The sequence below is a fragment of the Pyxicephalus adspersus genome, chromosome 1, assembly GCF_032062135.1.
Source record: "Pyxicephalus adspersus chromosome 1, UCB_Pads_2.0, whole genome shotgun sequence".
NCBI lineage: Eukaryota > Metazoa > Chordata > Amphibia > Anura > Pyxicephalidae > Pyxicephalus > Pyxicephalus adspersus.
Window position 1 is genome coordinate 44,881,668 of NC_092858.1, and position 14,114 is coordinate 44,895,781.

The window sequence follows — 14,114 nt, forward strand, 5'->3', positions numbered from 1 at the left end:
CAATACCAAGTCCGGATCAGTGGTGGACAGCAAGCAGTGGACCCGTGTGCAGAACTGACTTGAAACCTCCCCTACCACCACCAAACTGCCATGGGGCCCTTGTGCTGTGGAACACTTTGAACCCCACCCTATGTCTGCCATTGGTCAGGATACATCTTGTGCTGGTCTGGCTTTGGGTAACAAATCTCTAAATATTGCAGGTTGCCATATTTATTTCTTGCACTGTTTATGGAATGGGTGTGTGAATCTGCCCAATAATTAAATGGAACTTGTGTACCAAGGGCTAGTGTGCATGAAAGTTTTCCATTAATTTGCTGACATTCATTGACTTATGAGTAAAAATAGAAGTCAAACTGGCCTAAAAACGTATGTAAAGCCACATGGTGGACTGTGTTTCTTGGCATCCCTGAATTACAGTAGAAAGTGTGTACATATAAAAAGAGATAAAACTTGTAGTCACAGGAAAGGATAAGCAGTTGTAAGACCTCAGAAACCTAAAATCACAGCTATAGATAAGTACAGCTACACAATGGCTTAATGGGTTTGTAAAGTGATGTTCCACTGGGCCTTAACTGCTTTAAAAGATTAACCTTTGCAATCTATCACCAAACAAGTTTTACACGTTGGACCAGAAAGGGATCTTTGTGTCAGTTGTAAATGGATAGTGTGAAACGTCACAATGGCCCAATGTTTGAAAGCTGCCCTGTGTGTGCCCATAACAGGTGGTTTCTTTCTTTCAGTTATTTAGGTTAGGTTCTTTCAGTCACTTGAATACAAGAGTTGTCTACTAACACAGGAATGTCACTTTTTGGAACCACAGATGTGGTGTGAGTTAGGTTTCCTTGGAGAAAGGTCAGTATGATCTGTCTGCACTTTGACACCACTATTCACAAATGCCTGCACATGTAACAGCACACTGACATTGCAGTTATAACTCACCGTATGATGCACTGTGATTAGATACTGGCTTGTTTGTTCAGTCATTCTAAATCCTAGGCTGGGATAATCATTTAGCAATTTCCTTAGATCATTTATTACCCACATTCTGACCAACTGTCACATGGAAACAATGTGTAATGTCAAGTTTTTAATGATAACAAATACATTTAGTAAAAGGGAGTTTCAGTTTATATCCTATTTTTAATTATAATGTTTCACAACCATTAGGTGAGATATAGTGGCCCTGGGATCCTTTGTTAGACACTTGCATCTATAATGCTCCATAGCTAGTAAAGAATGGATGTCAAAAGGCTGATCAATAATATACAAGACATAGTTACATAGTAGGTTAGGTTGAAAAAAGACATAAGTCCATCAGGTTCTACCACTTGGGAAATAAACATATCCCAGATATAAAACCCTATAAGACATAGTTGGTCCAGAGTAAGGCAAAAAAAAACCTTAGTACAACTTGCTCCCCAACAGGGAAAAAAAATCCTTCCCGATTCCCTGAGGCAATCGGATGTTCCCTGGATCAACAGTCACTGTTATTTTTACTTTAAAGACTTAATACCCTGTTATATTTTGAAAGGACATAGGGATTGTCAGCAGCTTTCTCTTGCAAAAACAGGTAAAATGTTTTTAGAGTCTTTCACCCTTTTCACACTGTATTATGCAGATATGTTAACATATAGTTCATACACTCCTAGACTTTATAATCATCCTCATGTGGTTAATCAGCAGTTTTCCTGCAAACATGAGTCTGATGTAGTCCCCATGCACAGGCCACACTGCCAGCTTTACAGAATGCAACCACTGCTTCTTAAATGGTTCTCCTCGAATTAAAGTGTATTTCAGGGAAAATAAAATCATGTAGTACATACCGTAGATATCTAAAATCCATGCACTATTCTCCATGGTTCATCCATGTAAAGAACAGAAAAACACCCACTGATCTGCCAGAAATGAAATTACCTTTTCTTGTGGGCCAACAACACACAGTATATTTGTGGTCGGTCGTGCTCAGTTTTGTTCTCGTTCTCCCATTTCCAAAACATGAAGTCTAATCATTCTGTAGTTTTAAAATAAGAACTGGTAGGACAAATTCATAATTCATGTGTTATAAAATAACACATGTACAAAACAAACAGGACAGCTCTGAATTTCTGACACAATCAACAGCTATTTTGTTGCACTTGTTACAACAAAACATTTTAAACTGTGGTTATAATGCTAAATCCCTATGATGGCAAGATCTGGAGTCCAGGGAATGAGAAGGGTTGGCCAGGTACAGTAAGTTTGTGAAGAAAAGAATTAGATGATGATGTTGGTTGTGTAACAGCAAGGAAATGTGTGTGCTCTATCTGATCAAGCTGCAACTTAAGATGCACACTGACACAAGCTGACTGTGTGCAGTAAAATCAAAGCAATCAATTTTAAGGGCAGGAAAAAGTCCATACAAACAAAAAAGTCCATACAAATTATTACTAAGCTGAACTTTAGCCCTACATTTCATCTTGCTCTGTGAAAGGAAGGGCTAAAGTTCAACTTAAACAGGCCAAAACGGAGCAAATAATTTATTTTACATACACATCAAACATAGATCACATGACCAAATACAGTACAACATTTTCTGTAAGAGGGATACTTCTGCTTCTGTTTTATTATCTGTTATCCAGCTCAGCAACATTATCACAACTGTTATCACAGGTTTACAATTATATCTAAGAATAGGTCAATTTTTATTACATACTAAGATAAATATATATCTCTGTCTATACACACATGTGCTCCAAGTACCTATTATTTACTACAACATGCCCAGGTCCTAAAAAACTTTAGACCCAATCTATTGTAACAAAATCACACATGTAGGAAGTGCAGTAAATCTTTTCTTTTGTTTTTGCCGAATGTAAGCCAACACAGAACAGCTGAGGAATTCCAAAGGTATAGGGTTTACAAAAGCATTTAAACACAAGCCTTGCAGTTTTTGTTTTAAACAGCTTTACAACACAAGGTCAAGCTTCAAAGCCAAGAGACTCTGTGCAATATGTGACCTTAGAAGGCTGTCTCAAGCAAGATATTCTATAAATGAGGCCACAATGTATTTTGCATGAGAATCCCAGGAATTCTGTTACCATAGTTACTTAAATTTTACCAGTACAAATATATATATATAGTGTAGGCCTCCATGGTGCCTTCTTTAGACTTTTATAGCTGACCATCATATTTTCAACATTTGTCATCATATTTTTTGCAGGGATCTTAACATACAAGATTATGTACAAGCCAATGTTTAACTTTGAGGGGATTCATGCAATTGGTATCAGCTGATCATCAGAGCTAGAGAAGAAGGGTATAGATCATATATAACATAATACCTCTTAGATTGTAAGCTCTTGTGGGTCCTCTTGAGTCCTCTCCTCCTCCTGGGTCACTGTCTGTATTTGTCATTTTGAACCCCTATTTATTGTACAGCATTGTACAGCACTGTCTATTATATTGGGACTTTATAAATACTGTTTTTAATTATTAATATTATTAATAAGAATAATAATACCCCCTTGCCACCATACTCATTTTAAAAGTCCTAGTACAAGTGACTTCCATGATTACATCCTTTTAAAAGATCTACTTTCAGGATTGATGTAAGTGCACTTTACTATTGTACAGCACCCTAAACCACACATAGGGCCTGACTTGTTAAAGCTGACCAAGACTGGAGAAGATAGACTATCACAGAAGAACTTGGTGATCCAACAAACTTTTAATGGATTTCTTAAAAATAATAAGGCTATTATGCAAAAACATATGCTATTAATTGGCAAATGTTTTCAATCCATTCCAGGTTTGCTGGATTACCCAGGTTCCCCCATGATAGGCTATCTTCAGTGTCGAAGAGCTTTATTAAATCAGACCCATGGACTCTGCACAATGCAGAAAAAATGGGCACAATAAACTCAAAAAATGGATGCATCAGTCCTCTTCCAGCAAGCCAGATACTGTTTTCCCTTATCACTTTTAGTCACCAATTGTCTGTTATATTTAGACTGGAATCAGTCCAGCAGGTATATAAAAGGCAAATTTAACAATGTTATGTAAAGAGTGGTAAATCTGCAACAAGTGAAGTAGACAAACACAAGATTGACTCTAAAGGTGCGTACACACTTCCAATTTTTATCGTTCCAATTGAACGACGAACGATCGATTGAGCAAAAAATCGTTCGTAAAAAAGTAACCAACGACGCCGACGAACGAGGAAACTCGTTGGAAACGAACGACCGGACCGGCGGATCGGATTGGACGACGATCGTTGAACATCGTTCGTGTGTACGGTCGTTCGTTGATCGTTCATGCTCTGAGCATGCGTAATGAACGAACGTTCGTTCACTTTCCTGTCGTGCACATAGTTCCTCTATCGCTTAAACGATCGTATCTTTTGTGTGTACAATATCTACGAACGATCGTGTAGTTATCTCTATGTGCAGGATCGGTGCTATACGATCGTTCATATATATCGTGCAGGATCGTTCGTCGTTCGTTTTCCAACGATAATAATTGGAAGTGTGTACGTAGCTTAAGGCTAGGTAAACAGGTGCAATGGTTCTTGTTCGATAATCGGCTCAGGGCTGATATCAGATATGAATCTTGTGTGTGTACAGTGCTCATCATCCATCATCCGAACGATTGTCCTGGCAGATCTACAGATCTACGATGGACGGCGAAGGATTGTAATGGAAGTGAAGGGGGAGAGAGGACATAGAGCAGAACGGTGCTGTATGTACATGCATCGTGCAGTCATTAGTTGTTGGAAAGTATCGTGAAAGATCCTTTCCAACAACAATTATTGCACGTGTGTACATAATCTAATTGGTCTGTGAATTACATAGCGAATGGAATCAGGATGAGAATTGTATCTTGCAGGGTTCTTGTTTGTTTGAGTCAGCTATAGACACACCCTACCTGCAGGACGAAATGCAGGGCTAAACAACAGGTTTACTTTAATGTTGCCGCATTGTTTCTTTTTACATAGATTCCTTTGCTCTCTGTTAGTAGGATCAAGGTCAGAAAATCCTGTCTAAGCTCTATACCAGTGTTTCTCAACTAGGCATCTGTGGAACCCTAGGGTTAAGCTGCGTACACACCTGCAAGACTGCACGATGCATGAACGATGCTGTACATACAGCACCGTTCATGCTCTATGGAGAGGGGAGGGGGAGAGCGACGGAGCGGCACCCTGCTGCGCGCTCTCCCCTTCCCTTTCATTAGGATCGGTCGTCGTCCATCGTCCATGGATCCGCCAGGACGGTCGTCGGACGATGGACGACGACCGACTGTACACACGGCAGATTTTCGCCCGATAATTGGCCGATACCGATTATCGGGCGAGAAAAATTTGCCGTGTGTACGCAGCTTTAGTCCAGATGTTGCTAGGGGCTCCTTGAGCAATTTCAGTTTAATTGACACCAATGATCTTTTTGGCTATCCATAAGGGTTACATTCTTACTATTGGCCAGAAATTTACAAGGCATTCTTATGACTAACCACCACATTAATAAAATGTGAGCTGAGCTGTGGACATAGTAATTAAATCAGGGGTTCCCTAAAACCTGAAAGTTATTTTTAAGCTTAGGGTTCCCCTAAGTCAAAAATGTGGAGAAAGTGCTGCTCTAAGCTGTAATTTGTGATTTGATGAACTGGAACTCTAAAGCTACGTACACACGTCAAATTTTTCTCACCCGATAATTGGCTCAGGGCGGATATCGATGTGAGAATCTGGTGTGTGTACAGCCCGCGTCCTTCATCGATCCCTCCCTCCCCTCTCCATAGAGCAGAAGGGTGCTGTATGTACAGCACTCTTTCATGCATCGTGCGGTTCTTATTGTTGGAAAGGATCGTAAAAGATTCTTTCCAACGACAAGAATGGCACGTGTGTATGCAGCTTAAATGTAGAGATCAGCAGAAAGAGAAAAGGAAATCCATTCTTGTGGGATTCATAATTGCACTGATCCACAAGCACTAAGGCAATACTGAAACACAAATAAAAATAGTGCATATGTAATAATTACTTCACATTTTGTACAAGTTTACAAATTATTTCAAATGAAGATAGTGCACATAATGTTTCCTCCATAATGCTTTATAAATACACTGGATAACAGACATAATAGAAAACCTGAAGATAATCAACTGAATTTTATGTGGCTAGTATACCTTTAAAAAGTTTCCCCTCCCTAATCAGTATTTAGAAATTTATCCTGCCGAAGATGTCAACAGTTTAAAACTAACAATGGAGTAATTAATTTTGCTAATAAATTTAATACTAATAATTAAAAAGATCTTGTAGACAGAATTGGGGATTAGTATTATCAAATTAATTTACACACTTGCGATTGAATAAAAACGTTAGATCATTTTTTCTTCTTTTTCCTCTGAATGTGATTATTTATGTTAAAATGCAGCAGACAATATCCTTTAGATTCACCAACAACTTAGTAGCTAGAGGGCTTGCTGAAATGGATAAAAATGGGTTATGGAATATGCTGGTAGACCCTCATATTACATAGTTGTTGGTAAAACGAAATTACAGTGGTACCTCGGTATAAGTCCGCTTTGGAATAAGTCCAACTTGGTATAAGTCCTGTTTGGACACGGAACATTTTGCTTGGTATACAACCTTTGCTTGGTATACAACCTTTTTGCTAGAATTTGTATGGGTCAAAATGTGTCATAACACCGCACGCTACCCTTATTTACTTCTCTCGGGACAAAGCCACGACTGCCCACGAGCGTCAGTACGGCAGTTGCCACCATTCAGTGAACAACCCGCGCTATAACTCTCTGTGAATTACATAACATCTCCTCCTCCTCCCTTCTCAGAACCATCCTAGTAGGCACTCAACTCTTCTCAGCAAGGTAAAGTAAGGTTACATTTTCATTTATTTCATCTAATTGTTTTTGTATTTATGTATTTTAGTATTAAGCAGTGTTTAGAATATTTCATACAGCCCCATCAATGTATAATATGCCAATAAGAATAGCAAACAATAACAACATTTTTTTTTTTCATGGGAACGGATTAAGCATTTTCCTTTTTTTTCTTTTGGGAAAAATTTGTTTGGTATAAGTCCAATGATCTGGAATGATTTAAGGATTTATACCAAGGTAACACTGTATATTACTTAGTCTGATTGTTGACCAGGGAGTGGAAGTATCTCTGCTTAGTTTTAGTTTGCATTAGCAACTCCATCAAATCAGCAACATGAACAGAGCCCATGCGACATGGCTCTCCCTTCTCCTAATGATATGTCTAGTTGGAGTTTGGGTAATTAATCCATCATTACCTCCTAGGAATGCGACAAAATGCTTAGATCATCCACTGAAAATGACATTAGGATCTTCGATCATGATAGGATTTGCACAATATATAGTCAGTCTAAAGTCTGAATTCTCTAAAGTCTAAAGGCTCAGATACTGTTCATTAGTAGTAAATCAAACATGAACAGTTTTTGAGTTTCCTGTGAAAATGTGGTGTGATCTTGTTTGATCAGTGATCCTTGAGCAAACCACTTCAGCCTATTTAAGTATCCTGAAAACCATGTGTTTTGACCTGCCATGTGTATACAGAATGAAATAGTTTAAACAGATTAGTGTTTCTCACAAACACAAGGAATAGACAGCTTCTGAAGAGTCCTTGTAGATATAACGCTTTTTTAAGTTGTATTCATGAGGTTGATAGAATTTTAGGAACACCATGGACACATCAGGAGTTCAGTTTACTGTCGTTCTTGCTTCTTAAAATGGAATATTATACTGAGGTTAGCTTTATAAACTCACACATCATGCATTGCCACACCATGTAGCTCTCTACAACACATGCATCAGTGTCTTGGGGTGCCATTCAAAATAAATAGCAATGCTATGTGCATCTAACCGGAGATCTGTTTGAGCCCAAACCTTTAGGTTTATACTGATGTTTTTACAAAACGCAGCATATTGTCTTAGGTTATTCCTAGTTTAGCTGCATGGCTGCAGATAAAAGCGAAAACTTGAAGCCTGTCAATGCAAGCAACTTCAAAAAGCTAGTTATCTGCTGCTGACTTTTCTCTTTTAAAATGTCAGGCTTAACAGGTGTATTTTATGACCACTTTTAAGACCATGTAATGTTGGGTTCAGGTACTATTGGGCTAAAGCTAGGTACACACATCGGATGATTGTCACCTGAAATGAATGTTCTTATCTTCTGCAAAAATCTAACGTGTGCACAGTTGTCCCCAATGATTGAGAATGACTGATGTGTTTTCCTCTGAAAACCCTCACTTCTTACCCACCATTTCATATGTCTGTCATTTGCAACCCCTATTTAATGTACAGCGCTGCCTAATATGTTGGCGCTACATAAATACTGTTTATTATTAATATTAATAATAATAATAATAATAATAATATTAATAGTGAGAGTTTGTTTGTCTGTCCCCATTCACAGAACAGAAGAGTGCTCTGTGAACAGCACTCGTTCGTTCATTGGTTACTTGAAAAATCAGGAAAGCCAGTGACAGTCATCTGTATAGGGCCTTAATGTTACCAGTAATAAATCCCAGCCTGCATGGCACATTGGTCATCACTCACAAATGCGTGACATAAAATGACGTGTCATCTTGTCATAAAACCTGTGATCCACCTGAAGCTAGTTTTTACCATGCTGTGACTTATTTATCTTTCCTCATTTCCTTTATTAAAAAGAATGAATATGATTCATCTGTCAGCTATGCGGTAAGAGGTCAGTTCCTCAGGCTACCTATTGTTATCACTGTTTTTATTGCACATAGGTGTTAATTTTCATATGACGTTTGTTTTGTTTACTGATTGCCTTGTAGATCATAGCCACAATTCACATACAGCAAAGTGACAGAAAGAATACAGTTATTGCATATTGTGTTATGTACCCATAACATTTAAGGTAGGAGATGTCAATGTTTGGCTATGTACACACATAGCCAACACTGGTGTTAGGCTATGTACACACATGCTATAATTGTCGTTGGAAAGGATCTTTCACGATTCTTCCAACGACTAAGGACTGCACGATGCATGAACGAGTGCTGTACATACAGCATTGTTCTGTTCTATGGAGAGGGAAGTGGAGAACGGCAGAGCGGCACCCCGCTGCGCTCTCTCCGCCTTCACTTTTATTAAGATTGTTCGTCGTCCATCATCCTCTGATACGCCAGGACGGTTGTTTGGAGGATGGACAACGAAGGCCGTACACCCCAGATTCTCATCCGTTATCGGCTTTAAGACGATTATCAGACGGGAACCATTGCACGTTTGTACGTAGCTGTAGGCTTTTCATCCCACCATAAACTTTGCATACAAGGAGACGCATTGCAGGTTGAATCATTTTTGTTACTCAGATCCATGTCATAAGCAACCTCCATAGTCTTTATTACTTAAAGAGCTGTATTAAGCTGTCATTTAAAAAGATAGGCAGAGGGCAAGGGGCTATTCCCCAGTTTTATCTGTAGTCCCTGCATCCGATGTTTTTCTGTTTTCTCTTCACTTGTTCTGCTATGTTTCTGTGCAGAGCTGCCAGGGCTTGGCTTCCTCATGTCAAAGCTTCCAGCAGGGAGATTTCACTTCACACATGATCACAAATGTGCCAGTATTAGACTGTAGGCACTGAAGAGCACATGCCAAGTAGTGGTATGTCTTTCTTTTCTATAGTTAACAGTTAAGACAGTAATACTAGCCTAGTTTGTCCTTGAAAAACAGTTTTTCATTGTTATCTTAAGTAATGTCAAATAGGTGGGTACTGTGAACAGCTCACTGCGTCATTTAGGCTAGGTACACACGTGCAATAATTGTAATTAGAAAACGAACAACTAACGACATATCAAGGATTATTCAGGATTATTTTGAACAATCGTATAGTGCACAATATTTTAAATATAATCCACCAATAATGTACACACACTAGATACGATTGTTTGAACGATGCAAGAAGTGAGGTGTACCAGCGAAAGTGTAGCCCAGAAAAATCAAAGATCACTGAACGACTGTACACACAATAGATAGTGAAGGATCGTTGCCCAAACAGATGAACAAGGATGGTCGTTCGTTTCCAGCGACATTCCCTGTTCATCGGTGTCATTGTTGTGAAGTTTTTTTGTTAATTATTATCGAATGAATGGACGTTAATCGTTCATTTCCAACTACAATTTTTGCACGTGTGTACGTAGCCTTAGTCTTCTCCCCGGAACTGCATGTAACCACATAGAATTCCGTAATGCACGTAACACTTGACACCTATATACAATGTTAGAAAATAATGGTGGTGGTGGGGATTTACAGGGGTGCAGGCAGAGTGTAGTGCAACATGTGTGCAGGGGGTTGTACAGTGGGGGAACAGATGTTCAGGGGGAAGTAATAGTGGAACATGTGTGGGGGCGGTGCAGTGGTGAACAAGGTGTGCTCGGGGTACAGTGGTGTTGGAACAGATGTGTAGGGGGTTTACTAATTTTGAGGGAAATGCTATGATAAATTTTTCCATGTGTAAATTGCAGGCCCAGTTTAGCTCTTCACAGTCCTGTGGCATATGATTAGGGCAGGTGCATAACTATCACCTCTGTAACCCCTGTATTTGCTACTCCAGGGGGAGCAGGCTGTGGCACAACAAAATGTTCATCTGAAACAGAATTTGTTTTATTTTGTCTTGACATATGCCTTACAAAATTTAAACTTAGGTAAAAAAAACAATTATTACATATGAAAGTTCTGTATTTACCATTTGCGGTATGATGGTATACTTCACCTGAATATTTTTTCTGCTATGCTAATGCTATGCTAATGACCTAAATCTCACCTGAGATATTCAATATAATGTATGGCTGGCATTAAAATCATTTGTGTACTTGATCATATTACCATGTATGAATACTATTTTTATGAAATCAGTGCTGGGACAAGGCCTTTCTTCAGCACCCAGGGCGATAAGATCACATAAGTGCACAATTTGATAAAGCATTGACTTTATAAAACATATTTCTATGCACATATATATGTATATATCTCTTTGAGAAACAAGGCATTTATTTTTCCAGTTCAGATTTTAGACCTTTTCTATATACCTGCTCTAGAGCCTTGCAGTGTGCTAAAATCTTCATGTCAGAAATAACTATTCAGACAGTATTCACATTGTGACATATTTGGGGTGAGTGGAGTTGCCACTGGGCAGCTGTCCACTTCCATTAAGCACAGTTTAAAACCTCTAGCTAGAGTGGCTTTCAAAGCAGAAAAGCCTAAAATGTATAAATATTTCCTAAATCAGATCAATCAGGATATCTTTCTTTAATTACCTAATTACCACTGCTTCAAAAGAAGAATGACATAATCTGATAGCAGCCAAATGTATCGCTTTAGGGATTTCTTGCCTGCTGTACAATGAAGTGCTGTATGGAGGGGGATGTGCAAATTCACATTGAAGAAAAGCTCCATTTGTAGGTGTTGTGTTCAGCAGATTGTTGCTAAAGGGCTGTCACTTAAAAAGTGTTAAAAAATACACCTAAGAAAGATACTGCCTACCTACTCCTGCAAGAATTATTATGGCCACCAGTATTAATAGTGGTAAATGGACTGCAAACATGTACATGACAACAAATCTGGCCATCAAAAGTAAAGTAATAAATAATAGGTACAGGAAATGCATCTGACACTAAATATATGAGCAGATGAGCAAATGGTAAGCTTGTTTGAATGCTGTCCTCACATGAGAGGTTCTAAATATTCCAGAGCAGAGATTAAAAAAAAAAGAAATAGCCTGTTGATTTTCCTAACTGTCTGGTCAAATTCCACTCATTTTATGCAATATTTTTTTTTTATGTACAAGGCAAGTTTGTTATATAATTGTGCAATTTTAATTTTGCAACATTTGAATTATTGGATTGGGTAGCTCAGTAATAGAAAATAATAAGATGTCACAATTTTACCCCTAGAACTCAAAACCTTCATACCAACTGGATATTTTTGACCCCTAAACAGTTCTTTTGTGCGTTTATGCTATTGTTTCATTGAATAAATAAATAAATAAATAAATCTGGGTAATCCAGCAAACCTGGAATAGATTTCCTAAAAGTTGTTTGCTATTTACTATATTGCTATTTGTTAGCAAATGTTTTCAGCCCTGGACCAGATCCATTCCAGGTTTGCTGGATTACTAAACTTCACAGATGAAAGTGTATTCTCTCCAGCCTTGGAAAGCTTTAATAAATCTGCGCCTAATTAGAAGATAGACTATCAGGAGAGAAGACAGTTAGAGGTAAACTGGAGTAGAACAAAATAAACCCAAACCTAGTAGTTCATGCCATAAGTTATCATATCAAAGGAGTAATTTACATTATGTATTATGTCTGGACATACCAATACAGGTAGAGAGGCACATTGATTCACCCAACTATGTGAGTAAAGCTATGTACAGACAGAATATTTCTACTCTGATAATTTCCAGTGACATTAAAACAAATAATGAATGTTCTGTTCTATGGAAAAGAAGGACAAGCAGGACGCACTGAACAGGACAACATTAGAGGACTTATGTATACATTCTAGTAATTTAAATGAGAAGATCATGATCATTTGTCTCAGGTGAAAACTTTCTAGTGTGTCTGTAGCCTAATGGCGTTAGTGGTTACACTTCAAAGACATCATATTTACCCAGAGAAATACATTTAGTTTCTCTGTCTGGAACCACACAGCATGTTTGTAGATAAGCATGATATTTCTTAACTGACCTTTAGGTTATTTTATTACTAACCTGCATGATGCTGTACAGTGGATTGCAGTCCAGCCAAACATAGGTACTTACACTAGCTGTGTGTAAAATATATGTAATTGTTTTCTATTTACACACATAGCTATATCTAATAATATGCTTGGCATCCAGTTTCTAAGCCTTAGTCCTGAATTTTGACTATACATCCTAGAGCAGTCTTTCCCAACTTTTTATAAAATTGGGGAACCACTATGTCCACAGATCACAATTGGTTTGTGTACAATTAGTTTGAACAGGACTTGGATAGGCCTAGACCTCTATACATGTACTTAAGCCTTGCATTTGGGTCAGTAGATACATCTGTCAAAACAGATTACCCAGCCTGCTGCTGCAACAGCAGAAATGTACTGTTAAAAGGATGTTTTTAAATGTGCCTAGAGACTAATGTTAACTGCAGGTTGTAATACACAGGATCAAATTATTTGTAGAAAGAGAAAGTAGTTATTCTATATATATCAGCAGTCAAAATTTTCACGTTATATATCCCTGTGGAGGACGATCGGATAGTGTTTTAAGCTGGTTATTTACATTCATAAAAAGTCGTTTTCTATAGAATTAGCTAAGTTTTCCAATATAGAAATGTTTGTATATGTATATTATTATTACACAGTATTTATATAGCGCCATCATATTACGCAGCACTGTACAAAGTCCATAGTTGTGTCACTAGCTGTCCCTCAAAGGAGCCCACAATCTAATATCCCTACCATAGTCATATGTCATCAATATAGTCTAAGGTCAGTTTTTAGGGGGAAGCCAAATAACCTGCATGTTTTTGGAATGTGGGAGGAAACCGGAGGACCCAGAGGAAACCCACGCAGACCAGGGGAGAACCTGCAAACTCCATGCAGATAGTGCCCTGGCTGGAAATCGAACCTGGAACCTAGTGCTGCAAAGGCCACTGTGCTGCCCGCATATCTATATGTATATATGAAGTTTGTAAGTTTTCCTTTTGTTTATGTGGGTTTCCTCTGGTAGAGACGTTAGATTGTGAGCCCCTTTGAGGGACAGTTAGTGATATGACTATGGACTTTATAAAGCACTGCACAATATTTGGGGTTAAGTTTAAGACATCTTGAACCATGTCTTTGCGATCAGGAAAGAAAAAAAAACATTGATGGAAAAACTTACTGGTCATTCAGTACTGTACATTTAAGTTATTCAACTGACCTTGTTTTCTGGGCACACATCATTGCTGAACCCAGACCTAACCATTTTTGGTAAACCCAGATCATAACATTGCCCTGACAGCTTGGGGACTTTTTTGTTTTGGGTATTTCACACTCTTTACTGCTGCCAATCTCCAGCATGGCAAATAAAGTAATGCTTGTCAATAATACAACAATAT